This window comes from Thunnus thynnus, chromosome 22 (assembly GCF_963924715.1).
Source record: "Thunnus thynnus chromosome 22, fThuThy2.1, whole genome shotgun sequence".
In the NCBI taxonomy this organism is placed as follows: domain Eukaryota; kingdom Metazoa; phylum Chordata; class Actinopteri; order Scombriformes; family Scombridae; genus Thunnus; species Thunnus thynnus.
Window position 1 is genome coordinate 6,068,342 of NC_089538.1, and position 7,236 is coordinate 6,075,577.

Here is a 7,236-nt window from a genome sequence, read left to right on the forward strand (position 1 = left end):
AATGCAATTTGTATTTTCTATACCTGGACAGGTCTTAATCTATCTGGGCAGGTCTTAATCTATCTGGACAGGTCTTAATCTATCTGGACAGGCTGCCCAAGTAGAGAGAAACACTGATGTACAGTCTGGAGCAGAGTGAATGTTTTCACATGAGGCTGTCAGTGTCAAACTGTGTCACAAGTTGCTTATAGATCATGTGAAGATAAAACAGTGGTGCAAGTTTGTCAGAAGTGTTAAGATACATATACAGATATGTCACTAATACAGACAGGGCTGTTTGTCACCACAGTGTAAAGTGCAACAAGGGGCAGGTGGGAGCCACATATAATTATATTTATAAATACGACCTTTTAAAATACATATTTGAATTCAGACATTTAGTACATCAACATCAGTTTAAATATCCAGTTTTCACTTTGATGGTTGTAAGTTTTGCAAAAAGGTTTTTATGAATGTTCTGTAGAAGCTGATCATTTAGTCTACTTGACAGCAGAAAGTCACACAGTTAACTACACAGTTAACTACACAGTTAACTACACAGTTAAATACACAGTTAACTACACAGTTAAATGCACAGTTAACTACACAGTTAACTACACAGTTAACTACACAGTTAACTACACAGTTAAATACACAGTTTTGACTGAACAAGTCTCTTGACTTTCAGGTCAGTTGTGCTCTGACTACACTGTGATATTATGTGTACCTCACTCACTCCTCCACTGTTGCATCTAACTCTCTCTATAAGAGAATGTGGACAGTCATCAATGTCCTTACTGGCTCCTCCTCCATCAAACACCAATCATATTGTTTTGCTGTCAGATCTCCATCTGAGGCAGATAAAATAATCAAGAAAGAGACTTTGAGAGAGATGAGAATGAAAACATTTAGCTCACTTTATTTATTTGCAGAAATAACAAAACACACACAAACAATACATTAAAGAATTAAAAATGATTCTCATCAGGTGCTTAACTCAACAACACACAACACAATTTTGTATGAATTAAACTTGTTTAGATGATTTGATATCATTTTTGGATAAGTTGATGGTGTGTATCGCTACCCTCACAATACTCCACCAGCAGATTAATGAAGCATTAGTTTCACTCTGAGCTGTTGCTGTTGTTTCTTCTTGTCTGTCTGCAGGCAGCATAAATAACATGAGTGTCCACTTCTCTCTGTGATGCAGGCCTCCTGCTTCTTATTGTTGTTGAATACAAAGTCAGTGCTGTGTCCTTCAGCTGATCAGAGTCCAGATTCTGTAAATAAAAGTACATGCAGTTCTACATGTCAAATAGCTGAGTTTGTGAGAAAAACACTATTGACTTGTGATGATTCTACAACCTTTGAAATGATCAAACACAAAAGTGGATTTACCTTGTTCACTAGTGAATTCTGCCCTTCAGTGGCAGCTGAGTGACAGAGACAATACATCTGATCAGTTAATAGAAAGTTTGCTGTCATCACATTTTGGCTACAAGAAATGTTCTATTTTTTCATCATACTGACACTATTGAACATTTCCATAAGTGTTTAGTTTGAGTAATTCTCATAAAGTACCTGTCTTAAGTTTCCTGACTTTAACCAGCAGACCAATGATGACCATTACAAGGAAAACAGTCAGACCAGCCAGGATCACACTCGTCAACTTTGTTGTTGCATCAGACTCTGCCACAAGAAAGATCTTTAATCAGACTGTTTCTCCTTTTCTAGCTAAAAATGACGAACATTAAAATGGACAAATGAATTTTGCACAATGAAATCTATAAGAGACTCTTACGTTTAGACTTTCTGCCAATGTCATCATGTGATTCATCATCACTTTTAATGAAATGAAGATACATTTTATTTTTATTTTGCTTTAAAAATGTGCATCAATATCTTGGAAACAAAGAAGCCCAGATAGAAACAACATAAAGACAAGTGGAATTTAAAATCATCTGATGAATGAAAGATGCAGGTTTTATCAACCACTTTTGTTGACGTGTCTGTATTAGAAGCTTTAATTAACATTCTTACTTTTTGTAAGTGAGGAACTTGCAGTTTTCTTTATGTTTACAGCTGCAGACAGTTGACTTGAGTGGTTTACAATACAGATGCTGGTCATGTGTTGTGATTTACTTAATTTTTAAAAACTTATACGCTCTAGTGAGTGGATGTGAAGATCTGTGATTCCATTACATACTCATACGTATTCACAGCAGTTGATCACTTCGCTGAGCCTCAATAGTTATTCATAAACCTTTGTTTGACTAGTTTATTTCTGAACCCGCCCATCACACGCCACGCCACCCACCACTACAAGTAAGTTCTCAACCTGTAGGAAACACTGTACATGTTGTTTTCTTAACTTCCACAGTTTTGACTGAACAGGTCTCTTGACTTTTCAGGTGCTCTGACTACACTGTGCTGTCTCTTCCTGTCAAACAAGTGATGTGTCACCCACCCTCCCTATCGTACTCTCTCTGTAACTAAGTTTGACCGTCATCAGTGTCCTTTCTGCTCTTTTAATTGTCACATTAAGATTGTAGACAGATGAAATAAGAAAGACAAAGACTTTGGCTTAGAAAAGAAAAAGAAAAACACAAGCATGAAAATACAAACTAGTTTTTACTTTTGTGGTTGCTTGTATTCACCACCTACATGTGAGAACAACCACAGAATAATATGATAAAGCATCAGAGCTGCAGTTCCAGTTGCTTCCTGAGTCTATCTAGTGGCAGCATAAACAACATGAGTTTCCTCCTCTCTCTCTGCTGCTGGCCTCCTGCTTCTTATTGTTTTTGGAAGGAACCTCAGCACTGAAGAGTTCAGCTCATCTGAGCCCAAATACTGTAAATCAGAGAACTGGAGTCACATACTGTATCTCACACTGCAATCTCTGTTTTTTCAATGTCTTCAAGTGCTGCACCTTTTACCAACACAGTTCTTCAGAAGTCAGATAAAACAAAATGTAGTAGCAGTTTTATTTGGTGTGTTTTGTGGTTGTTGCTACATTGTGAAAGTAACACACTGGAGAAAATATTACAGAGCTGAAGGCCATTCTTGCTGTGGTTGAGATGTCTCTTTTAGGCTGACACAGACAGTACTGTTTGTTACACTTGAAAGTGGCAGGATGGACGACTGAGAGCATAAATACATGTTACATGCTAAAAAAAACACACCTGGATGTTAGCTGTAGACTATTTTCTTCCACGTACCACTATAGACACAGCGACATACTGTATGTACTGTGCATACAGTCTATATTAAGTCAACATTTAAAGCTTAAGTTTCTGTATTGATGTACTGTAATAACATCTTTACAAGAGCGATATGAAATAAAACTCAGCACTAGAAAGAAGATGCAACTGTTATGCATCTTTTTTTCTGCCAAAGTGATGGTCTCCTGTCCACCAAACACACAAAAACACATAAAAACACAAGTGCAGATTCACATGAAAAAGCATCAGTTCCCCTCTGAACAGCTTTTCTTGTTTCTTGAGTCTATCTGGTGGCAGCATACACAACATTTGGCTCCACCGCTCTTCTTTTTGCTTTTTGACAGAAAGTCACTGCTGCATAGTTCAGGTCATCAGAGCCCAGATTCTGTAAATAAAAGTATTTATAGTCAGTCACCTTAACAAGTGGAAATGAAGAGAAAAACAAAACAATGGCTGGACATGATCTTAAATTATAAAACAAATACAAGTAAATGATCAAACTTTACTTGTAAAGTAAATGATAAAACATGATTCACCTCACTCTGTTGTCGATTCTTTTCTTCATTAGCTGCCAAATGAAAGAGACAATGGATCTAATCAGTTAATTGACCGTCATTATTCTAAAACTTTACTGTTACTCTGTTTTTGGCAAACATGAAATTTAGTATTCTTCCAAAATATTTACACAACTTTAAAGAATATGTGAAAAAAAAACTATAAACCAAATACAAGATTGAAACATTACCTCTCTGAAGTTTTCTGTTTTTAACAACCAGACCAATGATGACCGTAGTGTGGAGAACAAACAGACTGCCCAAGATCACCAAGATCACACCCATCAGCTTTGTTGTTGCATCCGACTCTGCCACAAGAAAGATCTTTAATCAGACTGTTTCTCCTTTTCTAGCTAAAAATGACTAACATTAAAATGGACAAATGAATTTTGCACAATGAAATCTATAAGAGACTCTTACGTTTAGACTTTCTGTCAATGTCATCATATGATTCATCATCACTGCCTTTTAATGAAATGAAGATACATTTTATTTTTATTTTGCTTTAAAAATGTGCATCAATATCTTGTTTTGACAATAATTAAATAGCCACATATAGAAAGACATATTAGAAGAATATAAATTTCATAACATCTTACCTTCAACATTTAAATGTATGACACTTAAAAATGTCTGTCCGTAAATGTTAAATCCACAGAAATAAACCCCTGAGTCAGATAAATCCACTTCCTTAATGTTGAGGGAGACTGTGGAAATGTTGGAGCTCATTTGAAATTTTCCATTTTTAAATCCATCACAGTAATTAACAGATTCAGAGCTGATCATAGTTGAGATACAGCTGGCTTTGGTTCTGTTGACCAGTCTGAACCAGGATGTTGTTGCTTGAACTTTGCTAATGTTGGTGCACTGCAGTGTGACGTTTTCACCAGACTGGACCTCCACAGTGTGAGACTCAGAAAGTGAGACAGAGATCCAGCCTGAAACACACAGCAGAGACAACAAGAGATTTAGTTGTTATAGGAAGAAAAACAAAACCTCTTAATAAATTGAATAATGAGCAAAAACCATTAAATTCTGGCATCAATGAAGTTGAGAGAAATGTAGTGGCAGTACTTACTGATGCTGCAGAGAATGAAAGCTGTTATCAAGGTAAGGTTCATCATGGTGCGTATGATTGTAGCTCAGCAATGTGTGTAATCAAACTGTGCTCCAGGAAGGGTGCTCTCAACTTAAGAGGTGGGGCCATTTTTTCTTGCCCATACAGTTGCGTAAACTGTCCACATGAATGCTTTCTGTAAAACGAATGTTGATGCCAAATGATCGTCTGAACGGATACGAGATGGTTATCCTAAAGGTTATTTTAGCTACGTAGTATTCAAACCAAAGTTAAAGAATGATAGAATTTACACACACCCCTCCCAAATCTGAACAAACCCCGGTGAAACCCAAATATAGCAACAGCTAGACAGCTAAGGAGATATAATATACAGGTTTGGATTTACCCAAAGGTGTTTTCACAGCAAAGCTAACACACCTGGAGCAATCTGTCTCTCTACTGAATGCACACAGACATGATGTTGATCCTCCATCCAATTCTTTGTAAGACAGCAATCCCACCTTCCTATGTAGGAGTAAAAAGAGCATCACTGGGATTAGTAACTGTGTCAATACTGAATTTAAAAACTGAATCCCTTACATTACTTGTAAGAGATTTGAAACTACTCATTAATGAAAAATGTATCACATCAGTGTAATGTGCTCTGGTTAAAACATTGATCAAGAATGTTGTTGGATTTGTTCTGTGTCAGCTGTCAACTGATCTTTGTCTGACTCGATACTAGTAAAACCTCACAATATGTCAATAATGTGTATAGACCAGAGGCAGACTGAACACCACTGGATGTCATGTAGGCAGCTATACTGGAAACATCTACAATGTGGAGATGATGGGGCGGCTGTGGCTCAGGAGGTAGAGCAGGTCATCCACTCATCGGAAGATCGACGGTTCGATTCCCGGCTCCTCCAGTCCACAAGCCGATGTGTCCTTGGGCAAGATACTTAACCCCTCAGTGTATGAATGTGTGTGAATGGTTAGCTTCCTCTGATGGGCAGGTTGGGACCTTGCACGGTAGCCCCTGTACCCATTCAGCTTATGAATGGGTGGATTTGTAGTGTAAAAGCGCTTTGAGTGGTCAGAAGACTAAAAAGGTGCTATACAAGTACAGTCCATTTACCATTTACCATGATCAGCCGTCGTCCTCTAGAACCTCAACAGTGAGGCTCAGCTAAGTGATGTACTGCTGTGAATATGTATGTAATGGAATCACTGATCTTCACACACACTCACTAAAGAATATCAACGTAAAACAAGCTATTTTTGGAAGATGCTTAATAATTATGTCTCCATAAGCCGACATCTTGACATATATATCAGGTATGAATGTGGGAACTGATGAAAGGTGAATTAAAAAAATCATATGCCAATTAGCAGAACTTTATTTCAGATACCTGGAAAAAGAGGGACGAGTGTTTAACCAGTTCCTCCACATGGTACCTCAGAAAAACTTGATGCTGCCAGTCTTCCTTTGAATTTGACGTACCAAATGAATCACTGTGTCACGCACACCTGACATGCACCTTGTCTTGAGAGGATCTGTTGCATTGATTTAAAAAAAATGCAATTTGTATTTTCTGTACCTGGGAAGGTCTTAATCTATCTGGACAGGTCTTAATCTATCTGGGCAGGTCTTAATCTATCTGGACAGGCTGCCCAAGTAGAGAGAAACACTGATGTACAGTCTGGAGCAGAGTGAATGTTTTCACATGAGGCTGTCAGTGTCAAACTGTGTCACAAGTTGCTTATAGATCATGTGAAGATAAAACAGTGGTGCAAGTTTGTCAGAAGTGTTAAGATACATATACAGATATGTCACTAATACAGACAGGGCTGTTTGTCACCACAGTGTAAAGTGCAAAAAGGGGCAGGTGGGAGCCACATATAATTATATTTAAAAATACGACCTTTTAAAGTCCATATTTGAATTCAGACATTTAGTACATCAACATCAGTTTAAATATCCAGTTTTCACTTTGATGGTTGTAAGTTTTGCAAAAAGGTTTTTATAAATGTTCTGTAGAAGCTGATCATTTAGTCTACTTGACAGCAGAAAGTCACACAGTTAACTACACAGTTAACTACACAGTTAAATACACAGTTAACTACACAGTTAACTACACAGTTAACTACACAGTTAACTACACAGTTAAATACACAGTTAACTACACAGTTAACTACACAGTTAACTACACAGTTAAATACACAGTTTTGACTGAACAGGTCTCTTGACTTTCAGGTCAGTTGTGCTCTGACTACACTGTGATATTATGTGTACCTCACTCACTCCTCCACTGTTGCATCTAACTCTCTCTATAAGAGAATGTGGACAGTCATCAATGTCCTTACTGGCTCCTCCTCCATCAAACACCAATCATATTGTTTTGCTGTCAGATCTCCA

The 7,236-nt window shown here is 37.5% G+C and overlaps 1 long non-coding RNA gene across 1 annotated transcript; it reads right to left on the reverse strand.

The window, feature by feature from the left end:
* Window positions 1-2,490: 2,490 nt before the first annotated feature.
* On the reverse strand, window positions 2,491-4,692 carry LOC137174643 (uncharacterized). Its single transcript, XR_010925427.1, has 3 exons — window positions 3,952-4,692; window positions 3,743-3,774; window positions 2,491-3,591 (listed from the first exon to the last, which is right to left on the reverse strand). It is a non-coding gene; the product is annotated as an uncharacterized lncRNA (long non-coding RNA).
* Between the last annotated feature and the right edge of the window lie 2,544 nt (window positions 4,693-7,236).